General features: G+C 38.8%; 1 protein-coding gene across 8 annotated transcripts in view; it reads left to right on the forward strand.

Annotated features, from left to right (window-relative positions):
• The window catches only part of TBL1X (transducin beta like 1 X-linked), a 200,184-nt gene that overhangs the window by 39,607 nt on the left and 135,739 nt on the right, over positions 1 to 24,838 (forward strand). For 3 of the 8 annotated variants that reach the window (XM_082768456.1, XM_082768462.1, XM_082768457.1), the window contains exon 2: positions 14,622 to 14,694. The exons of 2 other annotated variants lie outside the window; for them this stretch is intronic. The gene's annotated coding sequence lies outside the window, so the exon portion shown is untranslated. The remainder of the gene's footprint in view (positions 1 to 14,621; positions 14,695 to 24,838) is intronic. 3 more of the 8 variants (XM_082768460.1, XM_082768458.1, XM_082768459.1) reach the window with 1 other exon arrangement.

Consider the following 24,838-nt stretch of genomic DNA (forward strand, 5'->3'; position numbering starts at 1 on the left):
TGGCTGTTTGTGGGAGCGTCCTGTATAAATCTGGGCCACGGGAGGAAAAGGTGAAACCTGCAGTCAGTTCAGCAGCAGCTCTTGAGAGTGATTTAGCTGACGCAGACTGTGATGCAATACTGATAAAAATGTGTGCAGTGCTGAGCAGCAGAGACCGCGGGGAATTCTCCATTTCTGCTTGCCCTCTGAAATCGTAACCACAATACGTGTAGTCTTTGAGGTGAAGAAGATCCCCTTGTTATTTTCAAGCTCTAGGTGCAACTATAGTGTCACAGGGTAACGCCATCACTTTGACAAGAGGATTTCTTTTTTGGTTTGTTTTTTAGCAGGCATGGCTTGCGTGTTACACGAGTAAACCCACCCGTTCTTTCCTGCAAACTGGACAGGGTCAACATGACTGGTAGATGGCAAATATTTTGGTACGGGCTGTTTTCACAACATGCAGAAATACTGCCTGCAAAAGATAAAAGAGCTGAATATAGGAAAAAATCTAATTTCCTTGGGAATAAATAGAATAGAAATTTTTAAGCCCTTAAAAATCTGTTTTTAAGCATTTTGCTTGCTTTCCCTTTTCTCTGTTTATTTGAGAGGAGAGAACTTAGAAGATGGGAATGCAAAATGGAAAAAAAAGATTATAAAAATTAAAACACCAAAATATTTAAATGTTTTAAATGAACTAATTTTAATGGAAAACCCACCATTTCATTGGTAATTGCTTTTATTTCAGTAAGTTTCCCTTGAAAAATGTCAGTGTTCTCCATATGTGGAAAGGAGAGTGCATATCCTGCAGAGAAGTATTTTGGAGTGGAATATTTCTGTTCTTTTTTCACATCTGCCTCTCCCAATCTTAACAGGATTTATCAGAAAACAACCCATTCACTTTGTTAGCAATATAACTTTGGCTTAATATCTGACATTGGGTGTAAGTGACTTAATGCAGCATCTAGCCAGGGGTCACAACTGCAGGTGACATTTCAGGAAAATTTGAAATTGCTCCTTTTTTCAGCTCTTCTGCATGTAAGCATCTTATATTCACTCCTGTTTTCAGGGAACCTAATATGTGTGAAAGATGCTTTACTGTCATTTGCACTGAAGCATAACTCTTGCAGATGGCATCGAGTCTTTTATCGTTATATTCGTGTCTGGGATAATTATGATGTAGACTGCCATAAGCAAGCTTGGTCTTAAAGGCATAGACATATTGAGGTAAAAAAGTAGTATCTGGTGTCCTTTTTCTGTTGCTGTAACTAGACACCATCGCCCTTAGAGGCCAGCATTTTTTTGAATAGATGTTTGACCCATATTTCATCTAACCAAAAGCCTAATCCTGCAAACACCAAAGCAAGTGTGAAACTTGCTCAAATAAGCGTTTTTTACTGACATGGAGATTGCTGAGGTGAATAGTGACTTACTTGCATGTAGTAAAAAATCCAGAAATGGAATCATGATCTCTCAGAAGTGTAAAGGTGCCCTACAGTTAGACTTTAAAACCTGTTTTATCTTAGCATAAAGAATTGCTGTAGGAGAAAGCACTCCTCTGTGACTTATTTGAAACAAAGCCTTTCAGAAGTCTTTCTTAATATGCAGAGTATGTCTCTTCGCATACGTCAAAGAGGTCTTGACTGTGCCGTTTAGTCTGACATGCACTATAGGAGTGTGTTAAATAAAATATATGTAGATTAAAATTCCTGTGAAATTACATTTGTTTTTATTTTGTTTCTTCATCGGTAGGTCCTAGATGAATAATACAAAATTATATTTAAAAATGCTCGCTCTTCCACACTAATGCTTTCTGCTTTTCACTAGATTTGCCTAGTTTAATACTTTGGCTCTCATGTACTAACCAAAAATTCTTGCACCACTTGGCTGGAACTACATCAGCAGGTATTTAGGTCCAGCCAATTCATACGAGGAGTTTCATACAGTTTCTAAGTAATGCAAATATTTCTGCTGATCTTTCAGCAAAGCCGTAACTTTTTATCTCAGCATCCAACATGGTGTGTTAAATATCAGGTGCTTTAGTCTGTGGAAACTTCCCAGTGCTTTCAGTATATTTCCCTATCATCAGCTGTACCATGTCCCTGAGAGCTACATCGGCATGGTGTAGAGATTCCGCATGGTTTGGTTTCAGTGTCAGGTTGTGGGCAACCTTTTCCAGACATCATCTGTGATATTAATTTAATCGGTTATGCTGAATATTTTAAACACTAGGGTGTCACAAAAGTACTAAAAAAGATGTGTGACCTAATTTATTGTCTGCCGCTCGGAGTCTGGGTGTCCAACCGGTTACTCCGTGTCTAGAACTCCCGTGGGCCCGTGCGGCACGAGCAGTTTCAGGAAATCTTAATTACCTACGCTGTTGCTTTGATGCAAAATCAAGACAATAAACTGAAGGAAGTAGTTCTGGTCTTGTGTGTTTTGCTTTTGATCTGAACAAGTTTAAATTTACTGTAAATTGATCAAAGTTCAGAAACGGAAGCAAAAAGTATCACTGAAATGACGCCCCCAGCAAGCCTGGTAAAACTCCACTTGTAAAACTTTTTGAGTGGTCCTTCTGTAGTCTCTTGAGTCCTTTGTATGGCCATTAACTATACGGTATTAGTTCTGGTTTGCAGGTTATTATCCACCTGAAATTTGCATATGCTGAGTCTTAATGCTGAGTCGTACCTATAACTTCTCTCACATCACACTAATACATACATGCCGCACAAAACACATTCACTGGAAGATCCTCTTCATTGTTGGGTAGAACGGAGTGTGCTGTAGGTAAATGTACATTTAGGAGCTGTAGACTCCCTGCATTTGAAAGGAGTTAGGAGCTAGGCTCTTCAGCATAGGCATAGGCTCTGTCTTGTGCCAGTGCTTTTATTTTTTTTTCTTACTCTGGTGGTTTTTATAAATAAAAGATTCCAAAAATTTAAAGGTGAAATGATGAGGTCAGTCGGAAAGAGTGAGTGGGACTTAGTGACTAGGAGTGGAAGTTTTTATGATAATGATATCTGTTCAAGTGTGTTGTGATTTAAAAGCCTGTTTCTTTCATGCTAAAATCAAAAATAAACAGTGCTCAGATATAGATAATTTAGTATTCTTGAGAAATTAATTGAAAGATCAAGCACCACAAGGCAGCAACGCAAACTTCCTTAATTGAGTCTCGTAACTGCGTATCATCCCTGGCCAGTAGGGGTAATTTACTGTAAATCACTTTAATTCTCAAAGTTAACCAGATAACACTGGTACTACAGTGTCAACTTGAAACACTGCCTGCTCATTTTTGCTTGCAAATTGCAGCGTTTCTTTCACCATTTATACGTACAACGATTTTCCTATGTATTTGTATACACGCAAACTATTTGTCCTATTTGCAAATCTGTCCGGCACATGCATTTGCCAACCAGGAATGTGGGTGGCTTCTGCTAGCAGGACTTTTGCAAGAGGTACTTGCAGTCGGATTCAAGTAAAATTCATTTTTCAAGTCTTCCTGAAGTCATGCTGGTTTTCAACGTGCAGATTCCACATTAGAAAGAGGAAATACATTTCTGTTTTACAAGATTTATGGACTCTGGTATATAAACATTGTCAGCCTAGATCCCAACTGCAAATATCAGGAGATAATTGTCCTGGTTTTCAAATTACTTGCTTTTTGTCGGAATAAGTCAAGTGTATACTCAATCAAAAGTGCGTGTATTTTATATTCCATGTATCATATATCAGAGGCCTAAGCAGAATTGTGCCTGACACCTTCCTACAATTTCAGTGAAGCATAACCTTTTCCATCATCCAGAAGAAAAGGGCCGAGGTGATACATTCACATCTAGTTAATGAGTCCATGTGGCACAGAGGACAGAAAACCATCTTCAGCCTGGGGCAAATGGCACTTCTGCAGATTAATAAAATGCTGGGAATTGCTGCAGCGTTGTAAGGGACAGGGCATCAGCAGAGTTATCCTAACCGTCTGTAGGATGGCTTTTTCATCACTTCAGTTGTAAAGTAAAAGATGGGCACCAAAGCCACCTTGGAGTTACTTTTTCCCATTGCTGAGCAGTTGGCTCACTGCTGCCTGAGAGGAACACATCCCCTGCAGTTTACAAGCTCGGCCCCGCTGACCTTCAGAAACGTGCTAGGTCATGTTAGCTCGGTTGTTTCTGGTCCGTTCCTTCAGTATGCATGAAAGCTCTCTGAAAACATAACTACTAAGGTATTTGTATTTCATATGCAGGAGTGGTGTAGTGAGTATGTAAGCCTACAGCTGCTGAGGGGCAATGCTCACGGCTTTGCGCAGCTCCACTCCTTCATCCTCGTGCAGCACTGTTCTGAACACCAGCTTTTACACCACTAGGTACTAGTAGGAGCCATCCCATCTGACTTACGTATCTGTGAGCATTTTTTAAATGCCAGTGGTATGTTCATGTGTGGAAGACAGCTCATAGTACAGCCTTACTGTGAAATGTTTAAGGTATACACGTGATAATGGGCAAAAAGAGAGAAGCCGAGTTCAAATATAACTGGGATATTTATTTTCTTAGAGGAAGCGGTTGTGTGCTGTTTGACTAGAATGCCTGCCTTATTTAAAGAAAAAGACTCCCGTGTGTTAGCTCAGGGGGCAGTGCTGGCTCTGCTGCAGTTGCTTGGAAGAAAAAGTATATTTTGGAATGTAACTGCAAAACATGTGTGGCATTTCTGAGGCAATTAAGAGATTTCAAGCTTTAAGGGAAATTAATTCGTGTTCTGTCTAGTCCTAGTAATGGTCATGTTCCAGGCAAATTTTTCACAAAGATAGGGTTTGTTAGTGGGAATAAGTTGGCATTAGGAGTTTTTGAGTATTATTATGAAATTAACACTATGATGTGAGCAGCTACAATACACTGGTTTGTGTAGGAACCATCAAGCTCTTTCCTTGCTTACCAGGTCAGCTCATTTGTCCATCATTCTTTGAATTTGTGCTGCTGCGTTTTTAGATTTTTTTTTCCTAGTTTTATTTTGACCTGTGACTTACAGTGTGATCTAAATTTCAGAATAAGGAGAACATTGAAATTAAAGATTCAGAGTCCTGAAAACATTTTTTTCAGGAGAACGTACATGTGTAAACACGAGCTTTGAGAGAAGTGGTTATAATGGAGCAGCTTTTGCTCCAACAACTAAGAGCAAGTATGTGTAGGAGGTGGTGACCTAAAGCCTAGAGGCTTGTCTGGATGGGAACACCACAAAAGGGCACTTGCAGTGCCAGCTGAGGACATGAAGATGAGAGCGAGCAGTGATGAGCCGTGAGGTCTGGCCTTCCCGGGTATGTTCTGTGTAGTTCCTCGGCAGCAATTACATGGTGGGGGAGAGAAGTGGCCATCTATAACTGTCTGTTTAGAAATGGCTGTTGAGTGCAGGCACAAGCATTTGGCATGAAGTAACAGGAGTACCCTTGTTACGGTGCTCTGTCAGTTCATCTGTTTGCTGCTACTGTTTGGAGGTGTATATTTAGGATTACGGATCAGAAAGTCTCAGTTGCTAATTCAGCTCTGCAGGCCCCCAGTGTCTGGTCTCAGACAGGTCGTTCTGGTCTTTATCTTGATATGCAAATATTTAAAATGAGAAGAACATCTGTTAACATCATAGGATGCTGTGTAGATGATTTAATGGTTGTAGCAGTCTGAATTAGGTAAAGTGCTGTGATAATGCCATTAATATGGCTCTAAGCCACCAGTATGATGCAGCTGTGAGAAAGGCTAATGTGCTCCTACAATGCATTAGATACAATATTTTTGTAGAGAGAGGGAGAAATGCTAATAGCATATTACAAAGCCTCCCTGAGACCTCATTTGGAATATTATGTCTGATGCTGGTCACTTACAGTCAGGAAAGATGGCCTTAAATTGGAACAGGTGCAAAGACAGACTACGAGGCTGATCAGAGTAATGGAGTACTTATCTTTCAAAGTGCAAATTAGAAAGCTTCTGTTGTTTAGCTTGGTCAAATGAAGGCTGAGAAGGGATAAAGCTGTTCTTTGTAAATAAATTTACGGATAAACATCAGGACTAAAGAACTGTTTCACCTAATGTATAACCATTTTGTCTGGTTATTGATATTATCAATTGGCCTTGAATGAATTTAGTCAAGAAATTATAAGAAGGTTCCTAGACATTATTTTTTTGAGACTTGGATTTAAAGTATTTGAAGTATTGAGGTCTCCAAGAGGTCTGAAGGGAGACTGAAACTGTTTATTTTCATTACACTTTTTTGGCACTAACAGCATACCTCAGGGTTTCCAGTGGTTGCCTGTGGATAAGAAGTATGTTTTTTCTGCTCTTCTCCTCATGAACCCTTTAATAACTTATTTTACTTGTCCTCACTTCTACCCCCCATCTTCTCACATTGACCATTGCTGATTACAAGATCTGGGATCAAGGATGAATGACTCCTTGTGGGGAAATAGGCACACAATGGTAGATATTTTTATCCTCTTTTGTTGTGTGATGCATGGCCCATTTCTTGTGATAATTTAGGAGAAGTTGTTACTTTGCAATTAAAAAAATATATCACTGTTATTATTAAGACATAGGATATGGCCAGTGACCTTGATCTCCATTTCTCCCTCTATCATATTCTGTAAGTCTATTCTTTCATATACCTACTGTGCTTTTAGTAGGGTATTGAGAAGGTTTCTGTGGTGTTTAGAGCACAAAGAACAGATATCTGTGGAAGCTTCAAGACCAAGCACTCATTGCGTGGTTGCCTACAGTTGCACACCCATCCCGGAGTGCCCATCCTGTGTCTCTGAACTATGTTGAGGTGCACGCTGAAATGTTGCGCTGGTGATCCAGGCACGATGTTGTGGTCTTTCTACTACTAAGACTTTTCTGTTTTCTCCGGAGAAGTTTTTCTGTCTTGATGTCTGAAGGATATATGAGTTTGGGTTGTCGTGTACCCAGGAGGAATGTTGTTAGTAAGCGATACCTTGGTGTTTGGTCATCCTCTGCCATTGCTTTGTCCGCATCCGTGAGAAAGTGAACTTCCAGGGAAATCAGCATATCGTCAGAGACCTCAGATTGAAAGGGGAAATAAGGAAGGAGAATGAGATGTGAAATTCTTTCACAGGGTCTAACTTTGGTATTGAATTAAGTCATCAGAATGTGGGCAGGAAGTAGTGGATGATAAAGAGCAGCACTTCCATTAGGTTGTCTTGTTTTTCACTAAGCCATACAACCAGAGAGTCGAGTAGTGTTTATAACACATTCATGGCATAGCTGCTTCCTGCTAAGTGTGCAACAGGAAGAAGTGGTGTTCTTAAATTAGTAAGTTAAGGTCACAGAGAAAGCAGCTGGTAAAAGATGGAGTACAGCTTTCTAGATTTTATTCTGGACAGGATTTAAAGAGAAAGATTCCCCTCAGTGTTTCAGTGGAGGGCCAGATTACAAATTAAGTCTAAGTTCTTAAGTTACTGTTTTTTTAGACCCAGGCCATATCGTGCCACCAAATGTTCAGCTGACTGTGAAGAGGACTCTGTGCTTTATGTGACTGTTATCAACAAAAAAAAAAAAAATTTCTTGCAGGGAGCAGCTATAATACTGAATATGAATAAAATACCTTGTTAGTCAATGGAGAACTCTTAGCAAAGTAAATGAGGTAAGCAAGATACTATAGCTGCTTTTACCAATAGCTTGCCATGTGGTTTTGTACAAATTATTTGAAAAGGAGTCAAATAATTTTGAACAGCTCATTAATTTTTCTAATTGGGGCCAGTTGAACATCGCTTTTATTTTCTCCATAAAAAGACTGGAGCTCCACTTTAGGATGAATTCTCTTTCAATAAATGAGTTGAATTCAGAAGAGTGTACTTTAGCTTTGCTGACTAAACTTAATAGCCAGTCTCTTGAAAATTTTAGCCATAATATTTATAGTATAGTAGACAGTTAACGTGATTTATAATTTACTTTGAGATAAAACAAGAAAAACATGCGAGGGAATAAGTTTTAATTGAACAGACATACTTTGGCAGATTTCTTTCCCCCTGTCCAACAGTTTATAGATTGTCAATCTGAACAAAAATGCACCAAGAACTTGTCTTTCATTGACAACTGTGTGACAGCAACTGTGCTGTTTATATTTAAACGATGGGATTATCTCGAATACTTTCAGATGGTCTGAAGCGGACTTCCAGCAATGCCCTTCACGATGAGTCGCTATAATTAATGGTTCCTGAAACTACCAGGCCTCCGGCACTTCCTCTCTCCCACAACTCTCCGTGAACTGTGAAGCCTAAGGATCAAAGCAATGCTAACGATATTGGCTTCAGGCTGTACAAATATAAACCCGTATCACTTGTGCTGAAATGTTTGCTGAAAAGTTCTAGTGCTTGCCTGTGTGAGCAAGGTAACTACCATAAACCAGACTAAAATTGCTATAGCCGTAACGTTAAAGTCCTCTTACTCTAGTAAGAGAGACTTTTCTAGGTTGAAGGTTGTTAAGCTGGCAACCTGTTTATTACAAAAACCAGAAGATACCTCCTGAAGGTTCGCAGTGGTGCGTTGTCCACACCCAGCAGCCATCAGTGCCTGCATCCCGCTCGTCCTGCGGCCGAAGGGCCGTGTCGCCATGAGGGGGGATTTGCAGGAGATGAGGCGAACCTGCCTCTCTGCGTGACTGTCCTGGCCTTCCTGGCAAGGAACAACGCGGGGCTGAGCACGGTGTCCTTCCAAGTCATCTGGCAGGAACCGGCACGTAAACACCATGCCTCTGCCCGTCTCAGGCCAGGGAGCGTCAGCTGGGAGGAGTAAAGTAGACTGAGGAGGATGGTTTCAGAAAGTGTGCAGGGACAAACACTGAAGCTCTTCTTGTGTCTTAAAAAAAATATTCAGCATCAATCTACAGAAGTTACAGATGTTTATGTACCCGTTAACCTAAATAGCAAACAAACGGGAACGTGCTGGTGAATAGGAGAGACTTAGAGTGTCAACTTTTGATAAATGTTTAGGATTACGAGTGATAATTGGCTTCAGTATGAGTTATAGCCATTGGATTATTTAGGTTTTGAAGCCTAATTCCAAGGTCATGACTCACAGTAACAGTCCTGCTTCCTCCACGGGATGTGCAAGTGGTGGATTTGCAGGGCTGGGCCAAGCCGGTGGTGGGAGCTGGGATGACTGGGTCTCAATTTAGCACCATCAGCCAGTGATATGCCAAGCTGGAGAACGGGAGGTGGCACAGCATTAAATATATTGGTGTTGCTGTTTGAGTCCTCTTCAGAAGAAATAAGGGTGAATACCATCTTACATTATCCTGACACATACCTTTTAACATTCAGTGCTTATCAGCAAGATTCAAGTGTTTTGAGCAGTTTTGTCTCCCTGCATTTAGGGGTCAAATGAGGATAACTAGATATTACTTTGCGCGCTAAGGTGTATGTAATGCAGTGGCTGAGCAAAGGAACGAGTGATTTATTTGTAATTATTGCATTCATTAATGGTACTGCATCTTAATTTTTGTGTCTCAAATACCCAGAACGTTTCTTGGAAGGCTGTCTTGTAGCATACATAAATATTACCCATCATTTGTTTTTTAAATATAAGATATATCAGTGTACTGTCTTTATTTCAGATAAATCAGAGTTACTTTTCTTTTGTTTCAGTGTTGAAAACATGGAGATGTGTCTCTTTAGCAGTCACCTTCTGGCATCGAATCATTTAGCTGTACTCTTAAGTATGCTGTTACTAACTCACCTCCCAGCACTGCAGTAGCAGTATAGCAGGGATAGGTATTTTTTTCTCTGAACCTACATTTCAGCTGAGGGTGAGATTTTTAAATGAAGGCAATTCAGTCACATAGGTTTTATTACAGGCTGTGAGAATCCTTGAGCTTAAACCTCCTGGCTGTGTTCAAAAAGTTCACCCTTAAGAGAAAGGCTGTCCATTGCTGCCCCTCCTGAGCAAGCACTCGCTCTTATGCATACAGGCACCTACACACACACACAAAATCCCTGCTTAGCCTCCTGGGTATTTCATGGCAGGCCAGAGGATTCAGGGGCTGACCCCATTAGTTGTCTGGGAGGTATAGGATTTGGTAGTGCAGAAGAGCACAAGGGTAGATGAGCAACTATGACTGCGGTTGTTATCCTGGAGGGGTGGGATTGCATTTGAGTGAAGAGGAACCCGGACCTGTTGCTGGGGCAGAGAAAGGCAGAGGAGCAATGTGACTGACTGTGGTACTGTCCTAATGAGATGGGGAAGTCTACTGGTTCACAGGAAGCAGTGAAGAAAAGCCATGTGTCTTTTGCATTATTTTAAATGAATCTTCAGGAAAGAAACCCAGGGCTTAGGCGCAGAGCAGTTTGCCAGCACATGAAGCAAAATGGCCTGTGCAGTGTGCCGTGAAAACGTGACCCTGTGTATTAGAATGAAGTAGGGGTAGAAGACAAATAGTAAGAATTTTAAGCTCTGGGTAGCAATTAGCAACAGAGCTGCTTTTAAATGCAATGCCATCCTTCTAGATTTGTCTTTTTCCAGAACTTCTGTATTCTGGACAGTCAACATGCAGGTTACAGCAAACAAGATTACAAACTTTAGGATGTTACTCTCAAAGGTATTATGAAAGTTTAATATCAATTATTCACTTACTCCAATTTAGTGTTTCTATTTACCTTATTCACCTTTCTAATATACCAGTCCTAAATTGTATTAAAGCTAAGGAAAAGCTTCTTCAGTACTTGCAGCACATGTAGGTTGTGACTCGTAAAGTACTGATTATACTATGCAGAAAGGCAATTGTGTAGTAGTATAATTGTGATTATACTAGTATATACATATATACTATTACACATAGTGTAATTGTGATTATACTATGCAGAAGGGCAATACAAACTGAAATCTGGGTTGTATTTCAGTGAAGAAATGATGGGGAAGAGGAAGAAACAAACATAGGGAGATGAATGGAAGAGGAGGAGTTTCATGAGACAAGAAAATGTTTATGAGAAAAGAAAAAATAAGATAGCGGGGCAGATTAGTGAGAGAACTGACAGGTTTAGGATATATATGTAAATTCACGTTAGGAAGAATCCTACAGCATGTTAGGTTTCATTTATATGAAGAGATATCACATATCCTACTCTATATAAAAGTCTGTGTTACCTCTTCCTTTTTAAAGATGCTTGTTACAAATAGTGGTGATGTCATGGGGTAGTCCAAAGAGCTATTTTTGTATGTTCAAAGGTGGGAATAATGTTCTTAATGAAATTCTCATCAGATTTGAATTTATTATATAACTGTGACTTGTTTGTGTTGATTTACTCTTAATTCTGTTGTTACAAACCCTATTGTCACCAACCCAATTATTTAAACTATTCTAAAAATAGGACTTCTGCAGTAAATCTAATGTCTTTTAATTTGTTTTATTATTTTACATTTTGGAGGAAATAGCCTCTCACAACTGTATGAAATCATCGTAAATTCAGACTTAACCCCTTTAAGCCTCTTCCCAGAAAAGGGGGAGCTGTTTGAGACAAGATGGGAAGGTATCTTTGGTTGGTTTGTGCTTTCTGGAAAAAGAGATGAATGTATGCTATCATCTGTTTTCTTCCAGTGGAATAAAGATAAGTGCACTTATCCTTGGTAAACAGAGCTGAGAACATCCACTGTTAATTAAAAACTACCTTCCCCCCAGTAGTTAATATACGTGACTGAATCAAGGGCTGTTCTATGTTCAGAAAGAATGACTTCAAGAAGTGCTAGCATATTAACTGAAATGTAGAAAGAGTTTAGGTTAAGATTTACACTCAATCTAATTGTTTTTTTTTTGTGGAGGGGTCACTGTACAAATGGAGGATAAGGAGATGTATTACTGTATTTTTTTAATTTTAAAGTCGAGATGGTGTTAATTTAACATCAAGACTGAAGTACATGCAATCCACGAAACCGTCATATAGCTGCCCCGACATCTAAATATGTATAGTTGTCTGTGTTTTTCTGTAGTAAAGGATTTCAGTGCCTAAAATTCTACCTCTTCACAGATAGCACTGCTGCTTTGGCTTGTCTCCTGGGATCCTCAAATTAAGTGTTCCTGCACATAAGCAGCTCTGGTGCAGATCTATTTAACACCCATCACTGGAAGCGAGTTCAGCATGGAGCACAGCAGCCATAGCTATGGCATGCGAATCACAAGGACTGTGTGGGAGCCAGGAAAGGAAATACAGGAAAGATAGTCAGCTGTTGTGTTGAGAATAAATCTGAAAGTAAGGTAGGGCAAGAGGGACGTGCAGAAGGGTGAGAGGGAGAGTAAAACAGTGGGAAAACTACTGGAAAGTAAAAAGCAGTGCAAAAGAGCACTGAGATCTATCGGTGAAGGGGACAGAAAGCTGAGAGATGATGCTGAGATTAGAAGGAAAGGTAGTGCTTGAGAGCTGGAAACCGATGGGAATGGGATTCTCATTGGGGGGAGGGCAGGGAGCAACATATCGTGTAATGAAGCGGATGAGAGCAAAGCTCTATTCATCTCTTCTAAAGAGGCAGGGAGACAGGACTGAGATCAGATACACAAGGCTGGGCCTGATCACAGGGAATGTGATACGGGTGGGTGGTGGTGATTGCCCCATGGTTGGCGCTGGTACAGCTTGGGTGAGGAGAGGTGGGCAAGTGCTGGGGGAGAAGCTGGGTGAGCAAAATGGAATTTCTCCTGCTCCGTGGCTGCTTTCCCAGCAGAGCTGGGAGTTAAACCAAGCTCAGAAAGCTGTCTTGAAGAACACTGTTAGAGCTATGAAGAGTGAGCATTGCAGAGGTAGGAAAGTGAAGAATTAAGGTTGTCTAGACCTTGGTAACTGTGCACCCTTGGATGTTATATTGCAGTTAGAAGTTATATGATCTCAGAATTATATTGTCTTTTTGCAGGAGCACAAGTGTACGAAGACTGTGCAGCAAATGAGACAGGTCTTTGGAAAATTGCTTTAATTTGTTGTAGAAGCTTTGGGATGGGTAGCGAACAGGACAATGTGCTACACGAAATGAAAGATGCATCACCTAGTTAAGGCAGATCACTACAGCTTCTGCAGAAAATTAAAAAATGTGTAATCCTAGGTGCTCTAATAAATGTCTTTTAGAAATATTTGGTTGAATGCTAAGGTTTGTAATACTCTCAACTCAAAAGTTTAATTCTTTAAGTTCTCTATCTGTGGTGATCATACATGGTACTTCACAGGGGACTACAGTGCGATCTGTATCATGGCAGTAGCAAAGAGAAGCTCTGTGGGAACCCAGAGCAGATAAATTATAGAGCTGTGCCGTGACTATATGTAATTCAGTTAACGTCAAGATTTTCAGTACTCTGTTTTCTTCTACCTGCTGTGTTCACTGAGTGAGGTGGGGGGTACTGTGGAAGGAAATTGCACCTCATCTCCTAATAAAATGACTGGATATGAACCAATTAACTAGGAATACTTAAAAAATAAAAGTAAAAATTTGGACTTACATAGTGTTTGCCTTAAAAATGTTCGTTTCCACCTCATCAGATACCTTTCTTGTTTTGAGACTTACGGTTTTGAGGATGTTAGCACGTATATATAGCTTGCTGACTTTATTTATTTATTTAATGTATGCTCTCCTGGGAAAATCTGGATGCACGATATGCAAACAAAACTTAAAAACTAGGAAGCATAGTTATAGTCAGTTTTGAAATTTCCAATGACTTCTAGTAAATTCTTCTTTGAAAGAGAGTACCTTGCTTACTTTTAGGGTGATATATCTATTTGCATGATGGAGAAAATTAAAAATAATTTTCTTTTGACCTGATGTAATTTGAATTGTGCTTTAGGGAAACTAGTTCCACGTTTGTTTTCTTTTTAATTTGGTTATATTCTGACCATGGTAAAAAGTTAGGTAGTAATTACTATTTAGAGAGAATAGCTTTGGTTGTTGTGTTATATCAAATGCATTGCTTTTCTCCTCTGTTATTGTTAGATGGGCTGGTCTAAATTAGATGGTCTAATTCTGGAAAATTTGAATATGTGCAGGTGGACTTTTGTGTCAGTAAAGCCACGCTTATTTAATTGGAACTCCATATGCCTGCAGAAATTGATTCCATATGGTTGAATAGCACATTTTGGAATGGTTCTTTAATCCATACTAGTGCCAGGAGAAAGTAGAATAACTTTATTTTTTGAGCTCCTCCTTAACTGAGTGACAGCACACCTGTACACAAACCTTCTTTCAGTTTTTAAAGTGGCAATTGAATATGTAGGGTTTTCTTGTCACATGTTAACAGTTTTAAGGTAGCTTAAATCTGTGGCTAACAAAGCCTTAACTGTGTTACTTTCTGTTTGTACTCCTAAAAACAAGTGATGAAACATACCTAAATCATGCAATCCCACCTTCTACGAGGCTGAATTTACATAAGGTTTCTCACAGAAAACTCTTTCATTTAAGGCTGTGCTAAGTCTTAAAAAAAATGGTCAAGTAAAAAACGGTCTTTCTGCAGAGAAAAAAGCTCTGAGTTTCCTCCTGGTTAAACCAACTGATGGGAAATAATCCTGTTAGAAAATTTCTTAATTGCTGATAATGTTGGGTCGTAAGAGTTGATATAATCAATAGATGAACCTAAGAGGAGTTATGTAAATTGTTTTTTTTTTGTTTTGTTTTGTTTTGTTTTTTCCCTAGGTACCTAAGGATAAAACTGGCGTGAAGGGAAAATCTGGGGGAAACTGGGGAGCTTGAGTGTACTTGCACGTGAGTAAGTGAACATTTAGCCGGAAATCAGCTTTGCAAAATGTTGAAAGTGTTGACTGTTTTTCAGCATCTTCTCGCCTACTTGCAAAGTGTAAATTGAGACAATACCTTAGCTTTTGGATTGAAAAATACTAGGAGTAGTAGGGCTAGCTAAATGGAATGCAGCATACAACCTTCAGTGCTTTTTATTCCTACCCTTAAAGCCTCCATAAAATTAAATGTAGATTATATGCAAGATTCAGGTATTTTGCCTTTTCGGTTATTTATCTGGAGACTGAATGCTGAGTTTGAGTGACCTCTCTGTTTCTTAAACTCAAACTTGTGAGTTGCAATCATTATGGGGCACTGAGGTTGAGCTGGACTGAAGTCCTAACGAGAGGCCAGGTTAAGTATGAGGCCATCAGAGGGTGAAGTCTAAGAAGAGGACCTCGCAGTGGCTTAATATGGTTGTCTTGCCAGGGGTAAATTAGCAGCCATTAAAATAGGACAAGGAGAGATTTTATTCATCAGTTTTGAAGGGGCATGCGACAGACCTTCTGAGGCGTTGGAAGGTGGCCAACAGTTCCAAACCCAACCAACACAGGTTTCTCAAAAGGCAGGAGAAAAAGAGTTGTAGCAGTTTCAGCTATAGCAGTTATCCGCCTCGCTTCCTTTCCTGTCAACCCAAGCATTATTTTGGTTACAATAAATTATTCTACATGTCAAAAAGGTACTTTGTTGTATTATTTAATGTGTTTATTTATTCATATGTATTATTATATGAAATGCATATAATTTAATGAGTGGATAAATACAGTATAGCACAAAACTTCTTTCTACTGGTAACATATTTTTAATAATGGGCAAGTTAATTGAGTTTTCTGAAACAATTGCCAGAGCTGAAGCCTTTCTTCCTGCTGGCATTTATCACGTTAAAAGAATTAGTTTTAGTTTTGTAAGACTTCAGTAAGTTGAATATTCTTACTGGTATTAAATTTTACAAACTCTATTTCTCAGCTGAGAGTCACTCAATTTAATCTGATCTCGTTATCAGTGCATTTGATTCTAAATCTGTTCTGTGGTTTAATCATGTTCTTGTGCTGAACTTATAGACTGGTATCTGTCATGTCACTGCGTAAAAAAGTATATTACATTTTGCCATAGTATTCACCGTGTTTCTCTCTTTGCAATACAATAGAAGAAAAAGTATTCTTCATTGGTTTTAATATTAAAGAGAAATAAATATGTACCTTAAAATATGCTAGGCTTTGTAAGCTGTACACACATAAGACTTATAATTAATTTACAACTTGGAAACATTTCATGCCTGCATTCTGCATGATCATTCTTTGATTTTTAAGTTAGATATTGAATCACAAATAATGCTAATGCCTGAGACGTTATTATAAGTAACTGGTTGCTCTCTGGTGCATTTGTTGTTCTCACCGAAGTTCTGATTCCTGCAAAAATGTGCATCGTCAAACTCGCATTCATTGTGCACACTTGTAGGAACTGGGACCATGAACTCTAGTGAACAGGTGTAAGGTTTATTAAAGGAGAGAAACTCGGTGTTCTTAAATGATAATGGCATGTTTTTAAATTGAAATTGGCTCAACAGCTCTGTTTTAAATCCAGCAGGGACCTTTGAGAGAGCTTTTTGCCTTGCTTCTTTTAACTTTTGCACTAACGCACAGCAAATGTTTTCATTTATTTCCTGTGTTATCAGTCCTACTCTGCATATTTTAGCCTATTGCTTTTGACAGTGATGAAAGGCAGGTATTTCCTGACCTTTTGTATTTCGGGTGCTACATGAGTTCAGCTGTTCATTTCAAGAATATTTTCTTCTTCTGTCTTGTTCCTGTTTTGTCATTTTGAAGGTAGCGCTAGAAATTCCAGGTGCAATTGCAGTCCTTTTGGAATAGCAATTTAAGTTTTGTGGTTGTGTATGTGAAAAAGGAACTTGGCCATACGAAAGAAAGGTGGTCATTCTGCTGCTGGGCTTGAGTATTTGTAAGGGTAGTGGCTCTTGGATGAAAAAGAGATCTTGTCAATTTTCTGTCACTTTTTACTTGGAAATTGTCCATAATTGTTGTTTGAAGAAGGCAGAATTGTCCTTAATTGTTGTTTGAGGAAGGCAGAAATCAAGAACTATTGGACCAACAGGTGGAGATAATCTAGCTAAACTGTATGGTCTGTGCCTTTATGAATATGAGGTTGATCCTTACTCTAATTCAGGTGTTTTATCCAGTTTATTATTTGCCAGTTATTTGTAGTTACTGCATCACTTTCATTTGTCCTCATAAAGAGTAGAAATTGAGTGCCCCAAGGCAAGATTTTCTCAGTTGAGCATGGAAATGAACTGGCCATGCTTTTGAAAGCATTTCCATGTAGCAGCCCGTGTGCCTGGTGTTCTGAAAAGATCTTCGGCTTTGTGGAAATCTGCATCTTGGTGTGAAACAGCATAAAACGTGTCAATGACGCAAGTCTCTGTGTACTGTATTGTGTTATTTTTCAGGGGTTGGTTAGGTAATGTTCTGTACCTTAGTTTGTGGGCTGAAGTGAAGCTGACTGATAGAGCCTGTTGATGCTGTAGGATAAAGCTCTTCAGCTTATTTAGCAGTTAACCTCAGGGAGATTGTTATTATTTTTGTAGATCATATTGTATGTTTCTGACAGTTTTTCAAGATATCATATGCTCTGCTGTTCCATTAGCATGAAAAATAGTCAAGAAGTCTCAGGGGGTTTAAAATGCTTTTTCTACAATATCTTTCTCACGGAGATTGATTAAGTTTCTAATTAGAGATGTATCAACTTCGAATCCACTGAAATTTAAAAAGGCTGATGTATGGTGAGACAATTCTAGAAGGTTGTTTAATCTTATCAGCAATTTTTGGTTGAGTTTTTAAAATATATATAGTTTTCAGAGGGCTTCTTTGGTTGGAAAGTGACGTTTGAGTAATGGAAAGTTTCAACAGCTGAAATTCTATTAAAAGGAAACCAAATTTATTTAAACAATTTTATTTATTAAATAATATGTTCTCAGACAGCTAATAGAATTGTACTTGCAGCCTTCCCCCATGCTTTTTGTCTTTGAAAGACAACTTATTTTGATCTGACCTAAAATGTTAATGAAATTATATCTCCTTGTGTTAGTTGCCTGAAGCCAAGTGTCACAGCTTTTCAGTGGTGTTTGGAAAGTTGTATATCACTGAATTTGAAAGGTACAAAAGTCCTGTGGTTGGCCTCAGCATTAAAATATATAGACACTTCTGCTTTATGAGGCTGTAAACCAGATAATTCATCACTAGTGGGGATCTGGAGGTAGCCATGGGCTTTTAAAGAACAATATGTTACATTACAAATTCCTTTGGAGGGGGAGTGTTTTTTTTAAGGGATTTCTGGAGAGTGGGTGCCAATTATGAAGATGTTGTTTATCTAATAAACCATATATTTACCTGTTTGGTTTGTTTCTCTGTTTTGTTTTCCTAAAAGTCTGAGAGCATTCAAATCTTCTGTCATAATAACAATAACAAGTACTATTGTCTCTTCAAGCACAGGAGGGGAGGGAAAAAACGATTTATTTTTTTCTTAAATAGCTGAAATGTTCTCACTGCCTGTTCAAATAAATGATGGTGTGTCTACGGTAACACACACTTCACATGAACAGCAGTGCAGCTGTACTGCTGCTGTTTGCCCAAATAACGAGAAATGAGAAGGAAAAGGAGGATGACAAGGGAGATATGTTCAGGAGATTGGCATTGTGGTATGAACAAATTTACTCTGTGGCTTTATGGGGAAGGGGGGCTCATTACAGGATGCTTGATGTGTTTGCTGCTTTTTGATATTATGAAAGCATCTTTAGTGATCCTTTTTGCAAACCAGCTCATGCAGTAACTGGCAAAACAGAAGCAATTAGTGGTGTAATCTCAAAGGGAATCTCAAGCTTCACTTTAAGTGCAATGATTAAATCCACTAAAATGATAACCATTGCTGCCAAGAACTCCTGTAATTGGTCACTAATGTATTTTGTTGTAGCAGTCGATAACTACTAGATTTCAGGCATGTAATTAGTAATGCATACACGTTTGGTCAGTAAAATTGAAAATCCTAATAACCGAGGCTGGAGGGGGCAGAAAGGAACACAGAGCTGGAGAACTGAAATAGCGCTCTGTTGATAGTACCTAACTAGAACTGTATGCTTCAGTAAAACAAGTGTCCTACTGTGCTGGAATACAAATGGGCTGTCTGTGGCAGGATATAGCAAAGACGTTTGGCAGAGAGGGATTTGAAAGCTTCTGGCATAATGTAATTGAATTGGCCATTTCTTTAAAGATACAGCAAATTGTTTGCTGCAGCATTCATCATCATAAGGAAGGTCAGACAGCTTGCCAAACATATGATATTCATAATAAAAAGTAAAACGGCGACGCTTATATTTAAACACAAATCATATTATCATATTTGTAAAAGCTGTGGAAATGAATGGGAATATTTTGGTGGCGCTGAGGCATTAGTAATTTAAGTAAGATTGTAATTCAAGAGGGGAAAAGCTTATAGTCAGGGAAAAGACCCCCAGGGGACTTCAGCTAGTGAGCAACATATGATCCCCCTGATTTGCAAGGATAGTGGGTGTTTTGGCAGGAGTATTGCTGACTCTTATTTCTGATCACTTAAGGGAAGACAAGCTTATGTCATCCTATTTTTTCCCCTTTTAAGAAGACAAAGGGGAAAATAACAAAGAAGAAGGAATTAAGTGTTCAAAAAGAGACAAAATCTAAACTGAAGCATTGTGGGTGTTTGTTAGAATCGGTTATGTTGTGACAGAACAAGATGATGCAACATGCTGTAGCATATCTGAAATGTTATATGAAATGCTCAGTAGCGGTACACTGGGAAAACCCTCTCAAGTCACATCCAGAACGCTGAACATAAATTGTATGGTGACAGGGGCTTTGGGCCGCACAGTGATGCCTCTGCAAATGAGGAGCTGTTAGCTTTTGGGTTCTAACGCATTCAGGAGACTGGCATTTTGATTTCTTGCACCACTGCACCACTGATAGGGTTGGAAATGGGAATCAAAATAATTAGATTGGATATATAGATCCCTGCAAACCAGCCAAGAAAGCGGCGAGGGGTGGGGAGAGCCACTTTAGATTCTAAAACGTGCCTGTGCTTTTTTATGAGAGGGTGAGGACGGAAGATGTAAACTAGAGTGCAGATGCTCACCATTTATATTCAAAGCATGTAATAAAATAATTGAATATATGCTTCCTCCCATTAAAGCCTGTTAAAATCAGTAATAAAGTACATTAGGATTATTTTAAAAGGCAGCTAAATTTTTTGGGCAATATATCTCAGTTACAGTACCAGAGAGGTACTGTACAGAGATAGGCAAACTGGGAACCGTTCTTATACATCACCTGAGGCATTACGCCTTGCGGATTCGGGATTGTTTCCATCAGTGCATTTGCCATTATTTTGTCCAGCAGTAGCTTTGCAGTATGCCCTCTAGCAATTTTTCCACAGGCCAACAGTTGTTCTTCTCCAGAACAACATCTTCTTGCTAAGTCACTCGCCATTTTTGCTTTTAAAAAAGACTTCCTTCCCTTTATTCCTGAGTTTCCATATCTGATAGAAAATGCGCTCCTTTTTCTGCTATGCAGATTCCTCCATCGGGTATTTGTAAATTATTACCCCCCCCTTTCTCTTATTTTGTCATTTTTCACCTGCACAAATAGCTCTTTGCAACACCTAGTCAGTGCAACAGTCTAGTAAATATTGAGTACAAGTCTGAAATAGCCTAGTGGTTTCTGTGCTCATCAGTGACAAGGAAAGCAGTGGACTCGGATCCTTTGCTTTGAAACCAGGTGTCCAGATCAGTCTCTGCCAATCCTATATGATAATAACACATGCTTGAGTATTTGCCCACTTTTGCAGAAAGCTGTCCTGTGTCCTGTCCTGAAAACAGTAGCTGGATTTGCAAGCAAAATTCAGCAGTTCTTACCTTGGGTTTTAATCACTGGAAAAAAGCTGTGGTGAGCAGTTTCTGAGCATCCTTGTTTGGAACTAAATGCCAGCATTTTTTCTCTGTCTGGTTCCCTGCTCCAGGTCTCCAAGCAGTTTTAAAAGTTAGTTTTCTTACTATGCTCCTCAGTTCATTCTTTCACATTAGGCTACTCAGTTATAAATAAAGACAGTAATGAGGAACAGCAAAGTGATCTTTTCTTCCTGATCTGCAAACCCATAATATCTAAAGCTCCTTCAAAAGTTTTCACTTGTGTACCTCAAGGTGCACTGCATCATATTGTACAACTTGCATCTGACACCACCATTCAGTGATTTGGCCAAAAGTAAATACGGAGTTTTGGTATATGATTGCAAGATAACAAATAAACAGTGTATTTGTGCTATCCATATGGAATGAATGATATGTAAATACTATGGAGGTGCAGCAAAGGTGCAACGTGTAGGAGCAGCACTTGTACTTGACAGCTGGAATTCAGGGCATTTGGGGAAAGAGTTTGGGAGCTCTGGAGGAGCTCATCTTCCTAGTAGGAAAATGGTGTAATCCAATCTGTTTTGTCAAGTAGAGACTGAAATTGAGAAGTAATCATCATCTGGTAATGAGCATGTTAAGATGTATGACATGAGAAGGATCTCTTATTTGGAAGATATGGAAATAAAAAGACGCATTGGAATAAACTAACGGTAGAGTTCAAACAGGAAACAGATTCTGCTATTCCCCCAAAATTTGTAGCTATTTAAGTTGGTAAATTGTTGAAATTGAGATGAGGAATTCATCATTAGCTGACATTTTTGCATCCCATTCAGATTAATTTCTTAAATACAGATTTCTTTCAAAGTTATTTTTAATGCAAAAATTGCATCTTTGAGTTAAAAAAACAAAACAAACAAACAAAAAACTCGCATTACTGAGGAAACCCAGTTATATAATACTGGTCTCTTTTGGTCTTTGTGCTTCTGAGGGTCTTTCAGTTAGAGGTTGTCTCCATATATATGCAGATTATTTAGCTGAGGTGACGGCCATATGTTTCTGTGGAAAGTCACCACACAGTCGTCACTGCACAAAAAAAATGAAGAAATAATTCAGTAATTTGTCCTGCTCCTAAAATTACCTCTGTAAGCACTGATGTCCAAAGTTTACTTGAGTGTTTGGCACTTGTTCGGCACTGATGTTTCACATAAAGAATTCGAAAAACTGTTGTGGTTTTTAGAATTTTTCCCTCAACCTTTATCTACAGTGGAATGGGCTGGCAGTATTACAGACTCTCTAAACAACATTTTATTTATGGCAATAATTCTGTAGAAGAATAAATCCCACAGAGAATTGGAAGAAAACAGGGAATGATGTATCTTGGCTTTTTCAGATTGATAACGTGCTGAATGTGAATGAATGCAAATGTGACTGACTTGAGCAAAGAGACCAAATGAAATACCTTGCACAGGTTCCATAATGTCAAAGAGGACTGCCACATTTGATCACTCATGTTTTACTTACCACCATTCAGTGAATTGTATTTTACACTGGCTGTGATAACAAGGCAGTGCGTTACACAGGTAATGTTTTCTATACCTGTTAAAGTGTGAAATGCTAAACAGTATTTCCCCTTCCAATGTATCAATATCCTTCTATGGTATGAATTCTGAGTAAAGGAAGCACCTTCAGCACCCCAGTATGGTGTTTGTTTTGTCAAGAGACTTGCAGACAGCTTTAATTTTGTATTTTACGTTTTTAAAATAACACGATACAAACATCAGGATGTGCCACATACCTAATTGATAGTACTGTAACTCAGAGCAAATCAGGCAGTTTCTTCCTTATAGTGAAGACTTTTCTGTGCATTTTGTTATCTTATCCTTGGTTATTGGAACCATGCTTAGGTTATATTAGAAGAAAGCTTCTACTATTGTCTTCAGAATTATGTTCCATGAATATCTTACCCAAGTTATATCTTCAAACTTTTCACTGCCAATGCACGTGAGATGGGACTTTGTCTTTTGCTTTACAACTAATGAACCCAGCTCTTCATTACTTCATGTTGACCTTGCTTTGAAAGCTATCTGAAAATACGCAAAAGCATATGCAAATTCTTTTGCTTTTTCTGATCTATTTAAGTGAATATTTAGAAACATGGCGAATGATCTCCTCATGTGAGGTCATGTAGAATGGTAGTTTCTTTCTAAACTGGTGGAGGAATTTCATTTATGCACAAACTTAGCTGTAAAGAGATGCATACAACTTGTTACTTAAAAACATAGATAGGATGGCTGCCTGGGACTCAATTTTACCAAAGATGTAGAAAATGTTTGTTTGTTTGTTTATTCTTGAAACAAAAACATTATGTTATCCTAGGGGGATATGTTTTTGAAACTTACTTTGTTACTGTAATGGGATTTTTAGACTTTTAAAGCATGAGTTAGTTGTTAAAGGAACAAAACCTTTCTCCTACCCATGGATTGTTTAGAAAAAAATTAGGCTTGTTTAGGAAATGATAAGTGACAGCACTAATATATTACCCTCCCTACCTGGGGAAGTGCTTCCCTTATTTTTCTTTTCTATGCCCCTCTCCAGGAACAAAAGCAATACAAAAATGCAGATGTTGAAAGGCACGAAAATGTGTTTAAAGTATTTTCCTTCTGTCTTGGAACAATGGTTGCTGACAGCAGAAGGCTTGCTTGCTTGTTAAAATTAGATTTGAATCATCAGTGTAATAGCTGTAGGAAATTGTAGGATGGAAGGATGCCAGGAAGCCTATCTATATCTACCCTTGCAGTAAGTGTAAGGTGGTCCCTGAATGACTTTGGCTGGTTCCTCAGTTGAGTAAGCTTGCTCTAAATGATGAGTTATGGAAACTACTTTAAGCATCCTTAAGATAAAATATTTTGTACCTGAGCAAAAGCTATTTAGGTGGGGTGCCGAGAAGAGAAACAAGGCTTTATCAACAAAGCAAGATTGCTGGTACAATTTAGGCTTCCTGAGTGCATGTTCTTGGTTCTTACATCTCCCTTAAGCGGGCCCAAGCTCTTTGGCTCTTACCATTTGCACTCACTAAGATAAAAAATATATATATCTGTGTTTGAGGGGTTGGTTTACTGGGCTTTAATGATCTTAAGTACCCTGAGAAGTTCTCATGAGCCAGCTGTGAGTAAAGTAGGGGACTGTGCCCTCTCAGAAGCTGCGTCAGAGCCATGATCATTTGGCTTACTCTGTTTCTCCTCAGCTGTTTTAAGGCAGTCCAGCACCCAGTTGTTTCCTTGCTGTAGTTGTTATCCACTGGCTTTGCAGTAATCCAATCTGGAGAAGACAGTGACCTCTCTATGCACCTTAAAGCCATTCACAGAAATGGCTGTTGATGCAGAACACAGCTGCCCATTTAAATCTTTTTTTTTTTTTTTTTTCCTTTCTTGCAGAGGGTCTGGTTATATCTCTGCTGTGTACTGGCTTCTATTTCATTCCTGATGTGGTTTTTGTACTATTTCCATAAGCAGCTTGGTTCCTGATTACTTCAGGGAGTGCTTTACGTGATATAATGGTAATTGATATCAGCTGAAGTGCTAAAGCTACCAGTCTCTAATTTAAATTAGTGCCAATTTGAGATGGGAGGACTGAAAGCAGAATTGTGCCTGGGAGAGGCCCCTGCTTTTGGAAATTATTTAGTTGGTTCTCATAGCAGAGTAACAATTTTCTGACCTTCAGGTCGTGTGGTTATTCTTTTCCTGGGTGGTAAAACAGAATCAAAGTGGTCGTGAGGGATGATCAAGGGGGAATTTCAGTTTAAGTGTTTAATGATGTTTAGTGCGTTACTGTTCTCTTCATCAGTGCTATGAATGCAATCAGACATATTTTAAAATAAATCTACATAAATAACTGGCTTATAATAATGCAGCATTGGTTTATATCTTTTTCTATCATTTGTTTATATCTACTCCATTTAACACTCTCTCTCTGTATTGTATGTATGTATGTATCCATCTGTATATATTTGGAGTTTATATATACAGTTATTTATTTTACTGAGACATAAGCAGTTCTACAGCTGGACTGTATCGTTTATAGGTATTATTTAATTGTTAGCAAATATTTGGAAGGCACAGGACCACCACAGTTTTGTGAGACTGGTATAGCAAACTGTGACAGTATACCCAAG

The sequence above is a fragment of the Aythya marila genome, assembly GCF_965140915.1.
Source record: "Aythya marila genome assembly, chromosome: 1".
In the NCBI taxonomy this organism is placed as follows: Eukaryota; Metazoa; Chordata; class Aves; order Anseriformes; family Anatidae; genus Aythya; species Aythya marila.